Source organism: Panthera onca, chromosome B1 (genome assembly GCF_046562875.1).
Source record: "Panthera onca isolate mPanOnc1 chromosome B1, mPanOnc1 haplotype 2, whole genome shotgun sequence".
Lineage (NCBI taxonomy): Eukaryota > Metazoa > Chordata > Mammalia > Carnivora > Felidae > Panthera > Panthera onca.
Window position 1 is genome coordinate 99,424,682 of NC_138342.1, and position 19,476 is coordinate 99,444,157.

Here is a 19,476-nt window from a genome sequence, read left to right on the forward strand (position 1 = left end):
CTGCCCAACCACAGAAGATGAATAAATTATAGTATATCTATATGAAAGAGTACTCAGCAGCAGAAAAAGGATGAAAAATATTTCTATAAACTGATATGTAGTTGTCACCTAGATAGTTTAATTGAACAAAATCAATGACCTTTAAAATACCTTAACAGGGGTGCCTGGGTGGCTCAGTTGGTTAAGCTCTGACTTCCAGCTTAAGTCTGACTTCCAGCTCAGGTTGTGATTTCATGGTTTGTGAGTTTGATCCCCACACTGTTAGTGCAGAGCCTGCTTGGGATTCTCTCTTTCCCCCTCTCTTTCTGCCCCTCCCCTGCTCATGCGCTCTCTCTCTCTCTCTCTCTCTCTCTCTCAAAATAAATAAATAAACTTTACTTTAAAAAATTAATGAGTCAGATAAAATACCTTAAAAAAATAAGGAAACAATAACAACTAGATAAAGAGTGGCAAAATCTGGATTATTTTAAAATCTCTATGTCCCTACTATTCTTGTTTCATTAAATATTTTTAACATTAGTCATGCCAAAATTTTTAAAAATGTGGAAGTTAAAAAAATCATATACAACAGTTTTGTTCACTCTGGAATTTTCCTTGAATTTATGTAAGATCAGATCTGCAGTTTCAAGCAGAAGAATCATGATGGGTTATCCATTGTTTCGTCCTTAACATTTCAAATGGAAAAGAAAGTACTGGAAGATGCATACTTTGATACCTAACCAGATTTTAACTGTTTTCATTGTAGGGTGACAGAGAATCACTCAACTGGAAAGCAGGTTTTACCATTTTTTCACTCAGGAGAATCTCTAGAGACCACCAGGTATTACTCCCTCAAGAACATGAGACTGAGCATATCCACCCTTAAGAATGACAGCATTTGCTGACCCTGATAATGTGCTTTCTATTAGCCTGCTGTTGCCCAAGCATTAAAAACATTCTGTTGTGCAGTTCTCTTTTTAAAAAATTCACTAACCTTACTTCTTTGTAAAAGGCATCTGATTTTAAAAGCACAGGTAGATGGACTTACTGAGTTTTATTCTCTTGATAGAAACTCAACACCAAACATTGGGCAAAGTCATCTGTCAAAAAGAAAAAAAAATAGACCTTCACCCCCAATTTAAGCAAAACCTGTAGCTTTGGTTTAATTTTGTAAATATAAAGAATTTAAACACTGAGAAAATGGAAACATATCTTGAAATTTACTATCTGAAAGAGCAAATCCTCTAAAATTTTCAGAATTGGAGTTTATTTTCCTTTCAGATTCATGACCCAAGAAAGGGATGTTCAAATGTTTTGTCTGTACTGACATCATGCTATATGAATACCCTCAGATTTCCTTCATTTTCTCTCAATCCTTAAATATGTTCTTTAATATTTAAGCTTTCACCTGTCTTGCTTCATCTGACACAAATTGTGATTCTACTGGATTGAAGAGAAAATTCCTTTGTAGCTTACACCATCATATATTTTATAACTTTGCATGCATTTCTCAAGTGGAAAGTGTCACTAACTTAAGTCCTTCCAGCATAAGTCTATCTTCCCCACCCTGTCTCCATCATGGCCTCACATGATTTCATCACTCTCTGGCCTTCTTTTAGTTGGCTGTCTGTAGTGTTAGATTGTGAATTGCATGAAGACAAGTAATCTCTTTTTTTTTTCATTATCTACACCATCCATAAGGTACTTAATATTTTAAATACATAAGTAAATGAATGGCTGAAGTAGATACCTTAATTAAATGACTCATAGAAACATCTACAGGGTGAGGTGTTTGCTACGGCCCTTGGATAGCTACAGAACACAGTATGCCTGGGACCCATCCTTGACCCCTGTTCCTCTCTTATTTTGCCATTCAGGGCAGGTCTGTATCAGCAGGACTCATATAAAAAAGGTGGAAACAGAAAGGGGGGCACATTTGCTTCTGAAATCTCCCTTTTAGTCTATGCTGAGTGCGGCTGTTCTTCTGTCATTGTCAGTTTCCTTTCTTGACATTCCTTACCTCCTACTCTTTTCCACCTAACTTGAAAAAGAAAGTTGTTTACTTTGAAATGAAGTCGAATATTACCGCCTATCAATAAAACTGTTTGTGAAGCAAACAGAACTTGAGGCATCATTCAAAAGGTAATAAACATCCTGAAGTGCTATAAACTCCATGAGAGAGCAATTTGAGAGCTAGCCATAATAGTAATAATTAACATTTATTGAGCACTTAATATGTGCCAGATATTTTGCTAGGCAGTTTACACTTAACCCGCTAGCAGTTTTTTGAGATAAGCATTATTACCTTTTACAGATGAGGAAGCAGTCACATAGCATTCAAAATAGGTCTATCTGACATCAAAATACATTCACTTAAACATGCAGCTGGAGGCACAAAAAGTAATCACGGAAAAGAGGCACTGCTTTGACCAAATAACAGCACTGTGGCATCCTTTGATCCTAAGACATTCAAACTGATGGAGGGACATGGATTTATAGTTAAATATTTCTACACCACTGGAGTTGTTCTAAAGTTGGGGCTGGGTGGTGCTATAGGCCTTGGAACCCAGCACTGTGATTATGTCCCTTAAAAAAAAAAAATCCATGCAAACAACTGAAGGAAGTCCAATGCTGTTCTCTACAATATTCAGTTACCTCTCAGATTTATTGCCAATAATACCATCCATTTATTAATTAATACCTTTTGTGTTATCAGTTATAATTATTTATTGATCATTAAGGTTAGCACTAAGTTAAAAAATTCTTTCACTTAACACACTTGAACAACTAAAATACTTAACTAGAAATATCTGGTATCTTCCAGTAGTTTATTAGTCCTGGTACCATACGATTATAATCTTAACATGGAATAGTCTGTTCTTTAAAGCAAATCTTAAATCCTAAAAAAGAAACAAAACAACAAAAGCCAAAAGAACTATATCATCTGTCTTTTCATATTTTTAGCTGATTTAAATTAATATGGCTATCAGGCTTATTGATGTCTATAATGCTTTTCTTCTAAGATTCTCTAAAATGTTCTGAATCAATTTTAAAAACGCTAAGCCTGTCATCCTCCACCTAAGCTCTTCATTACTTTTCAAGTCAATATCTTCTCTTTAAATTCCTTTTGCCTCTCCTCTCCTTCGGCATCTTTTCTGACCATTCTCTAAGCTCTTTTAAAACCTCCCTTGTACCAGCATAGCAAGTCACATTCCCCCTCCCTCATCTTCCACTGTGTTGTCTTAGGGTGATAAAAGAGAATGAAAAACAAAGGCTTTCTTAACATTGTTATGATTTACGTTTCTTAATTAAGTGATATATCCCAGTGGCAGTGAGAACAGGGTATTTGGAGAGGGCAGGGAGAAACATTTGGATCTGAAAGTACCAAGCTGAAATAAACATAATGATGGCAATTAAACTACAGTTCTGACTTGGGAGGGATTACAAGAGTCGAAACGTTCACAGAATAGAGTCTGGCACATAGTGCCATTAAAAGGTATTTCACACTCATCATACACATAGCAATGACAAAGCATTCAGTGGAGTTACTACAAATATTCAACAAGAGATATTTGTCTTCATTCCTCACTAATAATTATCAAAATATATTCTTAGGGGCCCAACTGATCCAACAGAAACACAAATATGTATTCATTCATTTTGCAATTGGATAAAGGAACTAAAGGACTTTAGATTAAGGTAAGCACGCAACCTACCCACATACATCCTAACTATGAATGTAGAAATTAATTCTATTGATCACTAAGTTTATCTGAGTATATAAAAGTAAAACAAAATGAGAGTTAAGTAAATTATAATTGATGAATATATAAAGAGGTATTAAGTTAATTTATCATTTTATTCACATGATACACCGGGTGACATATCGAGCGCATTTCCAGAACTTATATGTATTTCTGATATTAGGTTCACTTAAAGGCAGAACATTCACTACTAGGTGAATAGACCTTTAATGTATATGGAAGTAAAACTTCAAATTTCTTTAGCTATATAAGTTGTAGAACTGAAATGCACCAACTTCTTTAAAACAAAGAACTCTGTCATAAAATATTAGTGACAAAAATGTAATTTAAAAAACCAAATGCAATCAGGAAACATGTGCTTATGGGCAATGCATAATCTTAAAAAGAATTTAAAATAACTCTAAAGTTATTGATTTTGTCCCTTCATTTCATAAAAACTACAAATTCAATTTCATGATATACAAAAGAAAAATGTTTCAAAATAGTACAACCTAAAGGAGTTTTTGTGTTTGTGGATTTCAATAATAGAATAAATCTCTCTTTTTAAGATGTCACTTTAGAAGTTTTTTCTTAAACTTCCAAATGTGTATATTTTCAGTTACTTTAATAATAACTCTTCGTTGGCCTTCTAGGAATTCTTACCACTGCATTTTGATGTATTGTATTAATAATGTTCTGATGTATGTTTTGGTTTAAATAGGTATTGTTAAAGGTGACCTTTTGGTTTGATTGTTTAGCTGACTTTAGTGCTAATAAGATAAAGAATGAGGTGTCTAATGAACCTCATGTATGGAAATAATGATAGATGGCTTATTTGGAATTCTACAGACGTGACACTGCCAAGCCCGCTGAGGAGTCTCTGGAACCTAACTAATTTTAGAGAGAGGTTTTATTGATTACACAGAGACAGGGCACATTGTAATCATTTTTACAGCAAGGTATTGCCTGAGGTACCAAAATCCATTAAGCAAGGATTATAAACTTTGTTTTAAACTGGATCCTAAATTGTTTCTTGATGTATAGTCAACAACAGCTCGGTAAGATCAATCACAGTTACTAAGGCATATTAAAATCAACTTGTTTAATTTTAATTGCTCATATGCCTGACCCTCTGAGGTGCAGCTGTTCAGGAAGCTCAATTATGTTTTTTCCCAGATAGGAGTTTCATTTTAGTTTACATTATAATCATTTCTTTCCGAAGGCCACCACATAATCTACTTTTTACACTTCTACTTTTAATTTACTTTTCCTATCCTTAAAAATGTACAGGAAATGATGCCTCGCTATGACATTTTGGGTCATTCTGTACATCGTTTCATCCTTTTAGGAAATAAGATGTTTCAATATAATTATTTGAGTTGAATGTTAAAATATATTGTATATAACTGTACACAGACACATTTGCAAAAGTTTCATGTGGATATATTCTTACAGAATCTTAATAGTTTAACTAGACTAGCTTCTACCCGGGAGTCAAAATATTTAGTTTGTTTAATGGCATGTAAGTTGTCTTGTTTTAAATGGGTACTTTATATATTTGATGTATTGCATAGCTAGAGTATGAATACATGTACATCTTAAATATTTATTAAAATGTAAAAGATTGTAAATCAACATCCTTATTCTGCGGCATATGAGAAAAAAAGGAAAAGAAGGTAAACATGTGAGCATGGCTTACCTGGGAATAAAGTGACTTTAACAATCAGAAGACCTGACATCAAGATCTAGAGTCCCATTAAATAATTATATAACCAACAACCTAGTTAATTTCTTTGGGCCTCCATTTCTACATCTGTAAAATAGAAATAAAATAGAAATAAAAAAATAAAGATATGGAAATTTGAATCTCACTATGCAATACATCTGACAATGTTTTAGAAATTTAAATGTTCAGTATTGTACATGTGTACATATATACATAGACTGATATATATATATGATCTATTCAATTTGTCAAAGGTCAAGAAATACACAAGTAACTGTAATCAGGGAAGAGGTGATGGAAAAGAGTCCAGTGCAGTGGGAAATTAATCTAATTTTGAAATTATACATTTTATGTTAAATGAGTTCATGCATTTTTAAAGTTATAAGTTCAAAATAACTAGACCAACACTTAAAATTTCAGGCTTGTTAGGTTGATAGTGAGCTAAACACTAAGATTGCATTAGTTAAAATGTATCCATTGCATGTGTATATAGTCGATCTTCTAGTAATTTAACTGTTCTTTAACTCTCTAGCTTCAACTCAATAAAAATATTTAAAAATTAACTTCAATGTTTTGAATTTCAGATGAAGTTGAATATCACTGTTGGTGACATATCCTTAAACACAAATTGAGTGAGAAAATTACCAGCGTTATCGTATTTAGTAATATGTATATCACTTCATTTCTTAAATACCAAAATGTGTTTACTAATGCATCAATTATAATTATGAGTCACTGATTATTCTAATCAAATTATTTAAGGTACAGGAATGAAATGTCAATGTTCAATTCCAGTTTTCCCTTTGTTCAGTCTTAAATGCATTGTAAGTTAGCACAAATAAAACACTTTGTCAATTTCCTAAGGGAAAGAAAGAAGTATAGCATGACATGGTGTATCAGTTTTGTTGGCTGACTGATAACTCTCCACCCCAGAATGTATCATGGATATTACATCATGCTGCTTGGTGTGGTTGGGAAGGCAAAATCCAGCTGACAACAGAATAACATTCCCTCCATTGACTAGTCTGTTCTCTTTAACTTCCTGGATACTTTCCCCTCTATCCCCTGCTCTCTCTCTTAAATTCATCACCCTTAAAAAATTTTACCCTTCTTCCAGATTTCTTTTATTTTTTCCTCCGTCTCCTAAGAATCACCTACAATTTCTATTATCATCACTTTGAAGATGATCCTTAAATTTTTATTGGTAACCTAGACTTCCTATCTAAGCTTTAAAATCATTTATCAAATTACTTCCTCAATGGCTACTAAGACATCCAAAAAGGCAGAGACGACATTTCGACTTGTCATAGTAACTCTAACACTTAGCATAGTGCCTGGCACATAGTAGGTAGACATGAAATAAATGGAAAACGAAGGAATGAATGAATGCACATTTTATAAGGATTAATGTGATGTCTACATTAGATGAAGAAGACACTATGAGAGATTCTGATTTAGTTTGAGGCCTCTGGCAATCATTCCAAACAAAATGATGAGGCTGTGCAATAGAGTGCTGAGTGTAGGACTAGAACAAAAGTTACCTAAAGAGCCATTATTCAGAAGAAAGGCCTTACATGCCTATCTTGCAGTTTATGCCATTACCTCAATCTGGAGAGCCCTTCTCCTATCAAAATTATTCCAATTCTAGAAAGAGGCTTAAAGCTCACTTATTCCATTAAATTTAAGCTATTTATCAGATCCCACATTATTTTTCTTCTCTCAGCTCTTACTAATAAATGAATAATTACACACAACCCCCTGCCCCCCCCCACACACACACACAGTGGAAATAGCGTTAGCTTCAGAGAAGAGTAGACACATGTAAAATTTTAACACTGTCAATCACTACTTCTGTGGCTACAGGCAATCTTTTTAAGGCATCTGAGATTCACTATCTTCTTATCCTACAAGATTATTATCAAGATTAAAATTAATAAAATAATACATAAAATTCATTTTGCACAAAATACATAGAATTTTCATTTCTATTGCATTTAAAATAAAGTTCATACACACTGGCACGTAGTTTTTGTCTCTGAATACTTCAGGTTTGTCACTTAACCAAAGTGAGACATTTAACAAAGATCATATGGATCTTTGTAGCCTCCACGGCACACACTTTATACTTGATACATTCTTGATCATTATTTGAAATTTTTGCAACTAACTCCATTTTATAAATATTTTTTCTATAGTATTTGATTTGAAAATGTTCAAAGTTATGCCCCTCAGGCATGTAGGTGCTTAAAGCTTTAGGGTAATAGAAATAATAATGCATTAATCTGAGTCTACCAAAATCTTGCTTTTTCTGGGTGTTTCTAATATGCTTGAGAAAATATTCAAATTCCACACAGTGAAGACTAATTTTTGAGGTTCTAATAAATTTAGTTATAAAACCTGAGGTTTTTTCAGGGTTTTTTTTCAGCTATAGGCAAATAAAATGTTGACATTATCAGTATCCGTGTACTTAGGTTCTTACATATACTTCTTTTTTTTTAATATGAAATTTATCGTCAAATTGGTTTCCATACAACACCCAGTGCTCATCCCAACAGATGCCCTCCTCAATACCCATCACCCACCCCCCTCCCTCCCACCCCCCCCATCAACTCTCCGTTTGTTCTCAGTTTTTAAGAATCTCTTATGTTTTGGCTCTCTCCCTCTCTAACTTCTTTTTTTTTTCTTCCCCTCCCCCATGGTCTTCTGGCAAGTTTCTCAGGATCCACATAAGAGAGAAAACATATGGTATCTGTCTTTCTCTGTATGGCTTATTTCACTTAGCATAACACTCTCCAGTTCCATCCACATTGCTACAAAGGGCCATATTTCATTCTTTCTCATTGCCACATAGTATTTGAGGATGTGGAGAAATGGGAACCCTCTTGCACTGTTGGTGGGAATGCAAACTGGTGCAGCTGCTCTGGAAAACAGTGTGGAGGGTCCTCAAAAAATTAAAAATAGATCTACCCTATGACCCAGCAATAGCACAGCTAGGAATTTACCCAAGGGATACAGGAGTGCTGATGCATAGGGGCACTTGTACCCCAATGTTTATAGCAGCACTTTCAACAATAGCCAAATTATGGAAAGAGCCTAAATGTCCATCAACTGATGAATGGATAAAGAAATTGTGGTTTATATACACAATGGAATCTTACATATACTTCTATAACCATTATGCCATAGCTACATAATTCAACCTAAAACTATTAAACATCAAATCAAGGGCTTAAGTTGATGATAAAAGTGATTGAGTTTTGCTAAAAGGCAGAAATGGTAATATAATCTAAATATATATTTTTTTCAAAGTTGCTATGTATTTAGTATTTCAATAAAATATTCACACATAATTCTAATAATTTTAAGTATTTCATATAACACTTTAAAGGACAGAAACCAGTATAAAGTACTTTTGTATTTTGCTATAAATGGTCTTTAGAAAACTGAAAGTTTCTGAGTTTTCCTGGTGGCCTGTTACTAATATTCATCCCCCTATTATTCTATAACTCACTCAGGCATACAGGGTAAGGCTTCTAGCGAGTTGGAACCACATGTTTCACTGCATTTTGTCAGATTACTCTTTGCCAACATCAACAAGGAAATTTATGCAGACGGTCTCAATAGATTCACCAAGTTAACAAACAGACAAGTAAGGATAAAAATTGATAAATTACAGTCACCTTTTCTTACAAATGCCAGACTTTATATGCTATTTAGATATGTTGAAGTTGAAAAATTTAAAAATCTATCGTGTGAAGCAAACATTCTGTGGTGTTTGCTATTTAGACTTTCATAGAGAAATCATCCAAGTGAAAAATTGGACCATCTTGTTACTGTCACACGATTTCCCATTAGCTACTAACCTGCATTGCCTTAAATTGAACATGTGGCACACTGCTGTATATTTCATGTCACATTTCTCTCAGAAGGTCAGCTTTTTCTGAACGTACACTGGTATTTGTTGAAAGTAAGTTCCAAAGAGAACCGGGAGTTTGAGAACTTGGGCCAAAATAAAAATATGGCAGAAGGACATTTGCTCCTTGATGATCTAGTTCTGGACACATGTACCACACACACTTCTGGGATCCAAAGCTCAGTCATTACCTAGCAGCCAATGACAAGGCCCAAACTCAAAATACTAGCAAATACAGGGAAGATATCACATGATTCTGTGTGGAATTAATTGGTAATATTTTTTAAGTGTACAACTGCCTTGGTAAAAAATAGAAAATTTAAGATGCTATATAAATATCGTTGGTTCGTTCAAAAGCAAAAACATTGGAATTATCAATTAGCACAGTAGACAAGGAGCTTAAGTTTTAGCTATATAGCTAATGTTGCATTTTTAGAATGGTCATTAGTCACTCATGCTGGTAGAGGGAGGTAAAGATTTCCAAGAAACATTCTAAGTGTTACTAAACAGCATTTTCAGATTATTTTATTAATCACCAAGCATTGTATTAAGCACCTGTGAGTTGCAAGCAGCTGAGTTCTGTGCCCAACAGCAAGTCATATAGACACTGAGCGTGAACATGGACACTGACCGTGACCATGGACACAAAAGTATACCAGGGAAATAAGTTTGAAAAATTTTAGTGATATTACAAAAGAAAAAACGTTTAGTGTTTTAGAAGGAAATAACAGAGAAGCATAACAAACTTGTTATCCTTTGCCAATTAAATCAGCTATAATACATTTTATTCTTATATATGGTTTTGCATGTAACCTAGGAAGGAGTGGATATGTATCGGTCAAAAAATGGCACACTGGGTTGGTCAGGCAAAACATCCAAATCAAATCTGGCAATTAATATACTGGAAGTTGTTGCATGTCAATTATGAAGTATGAGGACATATTAAGTGAAAATGTCAATAGGAAATTGCGGGGGGGGTGGTTCATGGTAAGGCTCAAAACAGAGGTTGAAAATAGGGATGTATATTTAAAAATCATCCATGAATAAATAAACGATGAAGCCACTGGTGATTTATAAGGAAAGAATAGAAATAAAAGGGCAAACTGAGGATAATTCTCATGTAAATACTAAAAAAGGAAAAGGAGCCATACTTCAACATAGTGTTTTCAGATAAGAGTCCCTGATACCTAATGTGCTTCTACTGAATATATTGTAACTTTGAGATACTACTACCCTAATTCAGTTAACCATCAAAGTTTAAAAGTGGTTAAATACCAGTTTAAAAAACATCTATTTCATAATAATGCTATTTATTACAACTGCTAAAAATAAATTCTAGCACATTACTGCTTAGTAAACATCTCTGAACCAAATTTACAGCAAAATATGCACATCAACATATACTATGTATTTAGAGAAATAGCATGATAACATTGGAAAATTTTCAAGACTTGGTCCATCTGGCTCCACAGCTTATTGCTTTTTCTGTATCAAACTATCAATGGCCAAGTTATTTGGAGAACATGAATATCAGAAGTGAAGATAAGCTGTATAAAAAGAACAGAAAGATAGAAGATAACTGCAGTGATGATTGTCAACAGCTCTACTAATAATCTAGCTTTGCAATCAATTATGAAATGTACAGACAATAGAGTTAACTGGCTTAACTCTGGATTAATCTGATGTCTACATCAGATGACGAAGATGCTATGGGTGTTGTTTTATGGTAGAATCATAGCTGAATCACTTCCATGTACTCAGTCCAGATCTATCTAAAAATCACACGATGGATTTGCCAAAACTGGCAGAAACAAGTTAACTATTATTCCATAACAAGATAATTTTTTAATATTCCTCTTCTTAATCATTATTATAACCTTAAATACTATTATGGCATAATAATATTAGTATTTAAGGTACTTTTTTCCCTTTCTTTGGGATTTCAAGTTTTCTAAGGCCTGTATATTTTAACAAACCATTGGTTTTAATATTATTTTTTCTGGTTATAAGCCTTCTACCCTCATCCATAGATTTTTTTTAAAAATCATGTCTTGCATTGATAAAACCTAAGAGTGGCCAGGGACATTGAATTTTTCTACTTAATTTAGAACCTGACTTGGTTGTTTCAAATCAAAATCTAGCCTGAAGCACATTTTCAATGAACGAGCTAAGTTATGGAGGGGGTTAGGGGTGGGGAGTTATCCGCATTCTCAGTGGCTCAGTATTATAACATTAAATGAAGTGGCAAAAATGTGGCTTAATAAACTTAAATGAAAAGTTTTAAAATATTATTTTGATAGGTAAAGGAATAAGCAAAAGGTTTCAAAACTAATAATTCTCAGAATATACTTTTAATAAGTAGAATACAAAAAGATAAACATTTAATAATTATAATGGAAGAAAAATAACTTTCCAAAAAGGTCATTCTAAGTACAGTTCACGTTTTCTTGACAGCCCTTTGAAAAAATATAAGTGGTACTTACTTGTGGAAGAATCGTGGTCTCCTGAATTTTGATGCTCACAATCATTGCTGTGGGTTTTATATATTATGAGTCACTTTGATTACTCTCATTATATCCTCTTAAGCTTTGATTCTGCCAGATTCTATCTGCAAATGGGCTGCCCCCAAAACAATGGCACCATTAATAGCTAAGTGAGCTGAAAAACAATGAGACCTGCAGGCTCTTGTACAAATGGACAGTCAGAGCCATCGTCCTAATCAGATACGGTTGTGCTCACTTGTGGACTAGTTGGACTCCTCAGAAATGTTGCCCACATCTGTCACTTTCTCACTTCTCACAGTAAGCACATGTCAAGCTTTATCGTTCTACAGTCTTGTTTTCTAAGAAATCTCTGTGCATATATGTGAGCAAGAATCATATTGGTTTGACATAGTCCTTCACAGGGAGCTCAATTAGAAGCCAGACTCAGAGAAAAACATAAAAAATACATGAGTATAAGAAAGGTTCAATATTTGTGTGAGTTAAAAGGAATAATACAGTAGTAAAATCTAAAAATCTTTCAAAAGTCATGCATAGATTTTGTTAACACTGTAATTTCTGATCTAAGTCAATACACCACCATTTCAGAACTCTATACACCCATAATCTCCCATCTAATGCAAGAAAACACACTAATCACATTTAATTTTAAATAAAAATCAAAAATTAAAAAAAATATTTGTGTAAGGGTTTCCATAATTATAAAGAATTGGCACCCAGCTTTGGAATTAACAGAAACAAAAAAATCATTGCATTGAATTCTTAAATAACAACTATTATAATTATTTCCCTCATTCTCTGAGACAGGAATACAAATATTTGATAATATAAACAGCAAAATAGTCTCATTTGTGCACATGATTTAAAACTTACATGTGATTTTGATTTCAAACTAGGTGGTTTTGGGATCCTCTCCTTGGACTTGACTAGTTCAGTTGTTCAGAGAAAAAATATTAGAAACTTATCAGTTACTGGGATGCCCGACTGGCTCAGTCAGTAGAGCAGGCAACTCTTGATCTCAGAGTTGTGAGTTCAAGCCCCACACTGGGTGTAGAGCTTACTTGAAAGAAAGAAAGGAAGGAAGGAAGGAAGGAAGGAAGGAAGGAAGGAAGGAAGGAAGGAAAGATGGAATGAAGGAAGGAAGGAAGAAAAGAAATTACTACTCTTTTTTTGTCGTTTTCTATTGCCATTTACCTTTAAGTGCTTGTTATTTTTGCCTTGCAAACTAAAATTATAAAAGCACAGAGGACTTGTTTTAAGAATAATAAATCACCTACATAAAAGGTAATCAAATACAGATGCATGTCTATTTAACAAATATTTGTTGCACATCTAGCTAAAGTCAGGTCCAGTGCTAGCCTGGAGACCCCAAAAGTAAATGAGAAAATACAACTACAGCCACAGATCTGAGTCAGCTTGTTGAATATACATAAGTGTCTGCAAGTAGTTAGTCTATATTTTCTTTGTCTATTCTAACCTGTTCTTCTGAAACAAAGATGTAATCTATGAGAAGGGCATAGGCTTAAAATCTGGGAAACTTGGATTTAGGAAATTAGGACTCATCCCTGAAACTATTCAGCAGTTATAATTTAGGAGAGTCACTTAAACTTTGTGTCTTTGTTTCCTTATTTGCTTGTCATGTGTTTTTCTTCATAGCTCCCTGCCTTTGCATAAGTTCATCATTATAGGGACACTGGTAGTGTGTCTTATTGTCCTTAGTTTTCCTGTAGCTTAGTAAAATGTAGTAAGAGTTCAATTCAAATTCTTTCAACCTAACTAAACTTATAGGTAAAATAAGAATTTTCACCAAACTACTAAAATTTCTTTAATATACAGACACGGTTATAGGCAGTATTGATTTTAGCCCAAACTTTATGGAAATAAAATGAATAGCTATTAAGTCTGGAATTTGTTTTATATGCAGGGATTGCTCTATGTTCTTCAATGCAATTATCTCATTTAATATTTTCAAATGTACTGTGTACTAAGGAGTAGTTACTTAGCAGTAAAGATTCACCCAAACAATCCAGGACAAATCTTTAGTATATCTATGTTCTTACTATGAATGTAAAGTCTTCACCATCATACAAGTTCACTATCAGTTAAGTCACTATCTTTGTCTTTGTCCTTTTTTTCTTAAATTTTTTATTAGAATCACCAAACCAAGCACATAAAAACAGAGAGATATGTATATGCAACCATCACCAACCTCTTTCCCTCTCTCCACTGATTTATTTTAAAGTAAATCCCAGACACTATAACATTCCACTCTAAGTACCCCCAAAATATTATCACACATAAAAATAAAAATAAAAATAATTTCTTATCATCTAATACATATCTAATAAGTTTCAAATTTCCCCAATTGTCTCATAATTGTTTTAATAATTGGCTTGTTCAAATCAGGATTCAAACAAGACATACAATTTCTTCTTTCAATATATTTCTTGTAATATCTAGCATACCTGTTAGTTTTTCAAACTTTCTACTCCACTACTTGTTTTGTTAATAACTAATTATTTTCCCATTTACTTATTTCATGCTTGTAAAAACCCATTTATCCTAATGCAAGAATGACCAGTTTTACTCTGATAATTTGGCTATATTGCTACACAGCTGGAATCAAATATATTTGGGCCGGAACCATGTCCTGTCACTATTAAATAAAATAACAATGTGCTATTTGGTCATCATTATTAATTATCACTAAAAGAGTTATAGATATTATATGCACAGTGGTCAATAATTTATTTTCCTAGAGCAATCCAAATAATCTGTCAATATAGAACTATTCATTCAGAGTTAGTATTTTTGTTTCAATAAAAATATTTGTAACAAAGGCTTTAAATGTTTAAGGTGAAAATATTCTTTTAATTGATCTAGCCAGATTGGAGACAACTATAATTATTATTTTGCCATACTCGATTTTCTTGCTTATATAAGAAATAGAGAGGTATGGAATGAAGATACAGAGGGACTAATAGGAGTTATGGGGGCAAACTCTAGATTCAGGTAGAACTAATCCAAACCCCATTTCTGGTTTCATAGCTTTTTGATCTACAAATCTCAATCTTTCTGAGCATGTTTCCTCACTGAAAATAAATTAAAATAGTCTATATTGTTGAGAAGTTTAGAGAAATGTTGTGTGGCCATTAGGAATGCTAGTTCATTCATTATACAGCATAGATTTGTCTATGCTTAATTATTTACTAACTGGACAACTTATTAATGCCTTAAGAGTATGAGCTGTAAAGTGGTATTAATAATAAGGTATAAATGGGTATCTTATTGAAAATTTGAGAGAGCCTGTGGCATCTTAAAAATATATTTTAAAAAAACAACAACAAAACTTTCACTAAAGGCATTTCTGGTTTGAAATATCTGATCATACTCCTGTCACCAAATTTTAAATATTGTGATAGATAGCCATGGCTTCAATTATATTATAGGTTCAACAATGGAAAAATAGTCAATATATATATATATGTATGTCACCTAACAATACAAAGAGTTCCTCTTGCTGACTCTGTTCACTTTGTTTATACTTATTTTTTTAAACAAACTATTGACCCATTTGACTTGCATAAATGTAAGTTAAAGACAATTATCTACAACTTAAGGACACTTCTGCCACTATGTGAGATGACTATATATTACTGTGATCTTAACTAGTGGATATAAAAATAATTCTCTTCAGCCTTGCAGCTGTCTAGATGCAAATAAAACATTTGAGATTTTGTACAACCTATACTCATTTGCAGACTTAAATGTGTCATTTTTAGTCCCTCCGGGAAGAGATAACCAAAAACCTACCCAAAACATGCTGCCTTCAATTTTTACTAAAATGTAAGGGGAGTCAAAGGGTTCTCTTTGGTTCAGAAATAGTTCATTTTATAATCCACAAGAATAGTCTTTCTGCCTGAAGTAACTACCTTGATTATTAGAAAAATATTGTATCAGAGATTTGACACAAAATGGACGTTTTAGGATCTACATAACTGCTTCTGTATTAACTTACTTTTATGTAACGTCCGAGTAACAGAAACCGAGTAACAGAAAATATTACCATAAGTAATTGATTATTTAAAATAATTTTAGATGTGGTCCAGAAGAATAAAAACAGTTTACTACTATAAAGAGAACCTTACAGCAAGACACTTTAAATACACTCAATTTTTTAATACAACTTCAAAAAGCAATTCAGAATCCTAGAAAAGAGAATTTATGGAACCCTAGGGAGGAGACCCAGATATGACGCCTCTGGTTTCCACCTGGACAGTTCCATTAACACGTTTGAAACACAAGAGCCTCCTGGGACTCAGTGCAGCGTTTTGTCTCACTGACTTTATCCTTTCCATCTGACAGTCACCCTTTGAGATCCAGGCCTGGACTGTGTCCAAGCTACAACACATTAGTTATGTTAACTGTGATATAATAAAGAATGTGCTTTAAATAAATTGAACTGTGTATTATAAGCAAACAAATATAATGAATACAAAAGATTTAGAAAATAAATGAAAATGGTAAAGCTTAATGGCTCAAAATTAAAGCAAGCAGTGTCCCAAGCAAGTGTGTACGTGTATATGACTGAGCTGGGCAAGTGGCTTATGCAGAAGGGAGAAAATGTCAGGCGTGGTAGAGGAAGTGAAGAGAAAAGACTGCTTCATGGAATTAGCCAAATCAGTGAGAAGCCTGCCTAGATAGAAGGGAAAGCAGATGGTACACAGTGGCTACACTAACAACAGCAATACAGATTCTAAAAGTCAAACTCCTACTGCCCGGTTTTTGCTTTCTTGATTCAGTCCAAACTACCCATTTTTTGCTGTCACTGAGACACACGCACACAGTCTTTGGAAAAGTTTACAGTACTTCCCTTCCCATTCACAATTTAAAAAACTGGGAATTTTCATTATAAAATATTCTTCCAATGATAAACCTAACATTTATTTTCAAAAGCATTCACAACTTTTAGTAAATAATGGTATGTGAAATTTAGGGTTTCCTAAAGTTCGCTTGACTTACTATAAATTGTTACGTGTTCTCAAAGCTTTCATTCTGGGATTAACTCACAGGGTGGCTTGTTTTAAACCTTATCCTTATGTGAATGAAAAATCAGAACTTTTTAAACTTTCTCTAAAAGGAATATAGTTATTCTCTCTTTGGCCCTGGTTTACATAACTAAATACTATTGCAAAATATTCAAAACTATTGTTTTGAATTTTCCCATTGTGTTTTTCCTCAGAGATTCCTCTTTTCTCAAACATCTCTGATAACTCAAATCTCACTGAAGTATAGAAAAATACAGTAATAGATGTGCAGTACAGCATTAATGTGTACTTAAAGAGTTTACACTTGTATATAATATGAATTTATACTTCTCTTTGCTATGTTTATGTTCATCCAATCCATATATGACTCAAATTATAGATCTACTCTGAAGGAAAGGTGGAAAATCAGTAAGAAAGTAGACAATTCTATACTGTCATTGCAGGTGGTAAAGCGATAAGTAAAAATAGAGGGTTTTAAGATCCTAGTATCAGGAAAGAGATAATAATAATTTAAAGTAGATAGTATTAAGCCAAGAATACTTGTTGTAACCTCTAAAATAATCACTAAAAGAATAGTAAGAAATGTATGACTAACAAGCTAATTTGGGTGTAGAGGTAAGGGGGAGGAGGAGGGCTAAATAATCTAAGGCTTGCATTTGGTTAATTCAAAGAAAACAAGAAAAAAAAAGAATAATAGATGACATATGGGACAAGTAGGAAAACAGTTATTTAGAAATTTAACTAGAAATATATAAATCAGCAATTTTATTAATAAAAAATGGACTAAGTATTCCAAAAGAATGTGAGACATTATTAAAAAAATAAGCTACTTATGAAAGGTATATGTTAAATATAAAGCTACATAAAGTTTGAAAGTAAAAGTAAAAATCCAAACAAAAAGAAATTTTTTATAGTTATAGACTTTAAGGCAATACATATTATTAGAGAATAACTGGTACTTCAAAATGTTGATAAGCTGGTAAGTCCACTTGAAAGAGAAAATTCAAAATCTTTATTGATCTAATGGTTTTGTTTCAAAACATACTCATCAAAGGTTAACAAACTAAAAGGAAAAATTGATTAATCCCTAATTATAGTGAGAAATAACATTTCTCTAAGTGATCAAATAAACAGATAAAAAATCAGTAACCGCATAAAAGAATGACAATGAACAAATCTGACCCGTGATTGGTATAGATTACCACACACCATAATGAATGAATGCATTTTCTTTTCAAATAAACATTTATCAAAAGGAACCATATGTTGAGTCATAAAGGAAGGCTTAACAAATTGCAAAAAATTTAAATTATTTACAGTACGATCTCTGACCATAGCAGAAATACAATATAAGAAAATTCCCAACTTCTAAAAAAAACAGTCAAAGAAGAAATCAGAATGAAAAGTATGAAATGTTTTTCACTAATTGATAATGACAAAACGATATGCAAAAGCCTAGGAATACAGTTAAATTTGTGCTTAGAGGAAAATTTATAATCTTAAACATATATATTGTACACACAAAAAATGAAAATCAATTATCTATGTATTTGTCTTTAGAAATTAGAAAATAAATAGCAAATTAAACTAAAAGAAAATAACAAAGTAAATAAAGTAAAAGCAGAAGAAAACAAAGGTAGGTAGGTAAATTTACAGTAGGTAAAAGTCAGTAAAACCACAAATTTATTCTTTAAAAAGACAAAAAATGTTGACAAATATATGGCAAGACTGAGAAAGGAAAAAAAAAGGAAGAGAAGGCAAAACTTATCAACATTGGAAATGAAAATGAGGACATAATTACAGAGGCTACAAACTTTAAAAATATAAGAAAAAATATACATACAAGTATATACCAATAAATTTTAAAATTTACATGATCTGGAAAAATTTCTAGGAAAATATTTTATCAAAATTTTACAAAAGAAGTTTTAAAATTTAAGTATTCCTATTACTGTTATATCTTTATTTTTCATCTTTTTATAAGGAAATCTCCTGCCCCAAATTAACTTACCCAGAATTTTTTTTCCAAATATTTAAGTAAAATCCTACACAAAGTCTTCCAGAAAATAGAAAAAGGAGTAATTCCCAAATCATTTTATGGAGTCAGCATAACCTTGCTACAAAAACCTGATAAAGATATTGTAAGAAAGATAATACGCAGACAAATATCTTCATGAATAAGGATGAGGAAGAAACCCTGAACAAAAACATTAGCAAATCAAAGCCAGCCATATAAAATGAATTAAAATTTTATACTTACAGAGAGTTTTCTATGAGCAATCGATAGCCACTAAAGATATAGGAAGAATGATATTCTTTTAATTATGGTTGATCACAATCCAAAATATATTTCAAGTATAATATGATGATTTACATTTATGAATTAAGTAATAGAAACTCTCAAAATAAAATGTGAGCAAATATGGTTAATATTCTGGCCATAATATGCAATATATTTCCTGATGTAGGTTTCCTCACAAGGTTTTCTTGTGACCTTAATAAATCAAATATATGTAATAAAAGATGTCTCAAATATGTTCCTCAGAATTCTGGTACATTTTAAGAG

At 32.6% G+C, this 19,476-nt stretch overlaps 1 long non-coding RNA gene across 10 annotated transcripts in view; it reads right to left on the reverse strand.

The window, feature by feature from the left end:
• LOC132692159 (uncharacterized) overlaps positions 1-9,548 on the reverse strand; it is a 93,882-nt gene extending 84,334 nt beyond the window's left edge. For 7 of the 10 annotated variants that reach the window (XR_013554896.2, XR_014137539.1, XR_014137540.1 and 4 more), the window contains exons 1-3: positions 9,312-9,548; positions 5,422-5,535; positions 1,028-1,079 (exon numbers count right to left, since the gene is read on the reverse strand). This is a non-coding gene — a long non-coding RNA (uncharacterized LOC132692159). Of the gene's footprint in view, positions 1-1,027; positions 1,080-2,780; positions 2,880-5,421; positions 5,536-9,311 lie in introns of all 10 variants that reach the window. The other 3 variants (XR_014137541.1, XR_014137538.1, XR_014137542.1) reach the window with 2 other exon arrangements.
• Between the last annotated feature and the right edge of the window lie 9,928 nt (positions 9,549-19,476).